The 555-nt window shown below is 52.3% G+C and overlaps 1 non-coding gene across 1 annotated transcript; it reads right to left on the reverse strand.

Annotated features, from left to right (window-relative positions):
* Positions 1–478: 478 nt before the first annotated feature.
* On the reverse strand, positions 479–555 carry TRNAN-GUU (transfer RNA asparagine (anticodon GUU)). The gene has a single exon. It is a non-coding gene; the product is annotated as a tRNA-Asn (tRNA).

Consider the following 555-nt stretch of genomic DNA (forward strand, 5'->3'; position numbering starts at 1 on the left):
TCAGCCCAAACAAAAAAAAAGCGCCGCACCACCACCGGGTGGGCTCGAACCTCCAAGCTTTCGGTTAACAGCCGATCGCGCTAGCCAACTGCGCCACGGAGACAGTCATGCTCCACTCTCACCACCATCAGAACTTATCTTCAAAGCTATCAGCGCAAAGAAAAAAGCAACACACCACTCCCGGGAGGGCTCGAAACTCCAACATTTCGGTTAACAGCCGATCGCGCTAGCCCATTGCGCCACAGAGACAGTCTGGCTCCACTCTCACCACCATAAGAACATATCTTCAAAGCTATCAGCCCAAAGAAAAAAAAAAGCACCGCACCTCCACCAGGTTGGCTTGAACCTCCAACATTTCGGTTAACAGCCGATCGCGCTAGCCAATTGCGCCACGGTGACAGTCGTGCTCCACTCTCACCACCATCAGAACATATCTTCAAAGCTATCAGCGCAAAGAAAAAGAAAAAAAGCAACACACCACTCCCGGGAGGGCTCGAACCTCCAACCTTTCGGTTAACAGCCGATCGCGCTAACCAATTGCGCCACGGAGACAGT

Source organism: Rhipicephalus microplus, chromosome 9, assembly GCF_043290135.1.
Source record: "Rhipicephalus microplus isolate Deutch F79 chromosome 9, USDA_Rmic, whole genome shotgun sequence".
NCBI classification, from domain to species: domain Eukaryota; kingdom Metazoa; phylum Arthropoda; class Arachnida; order Ixodida; family Ixodidae; genus Rhipicephalus; species Rhipicephalus microplus.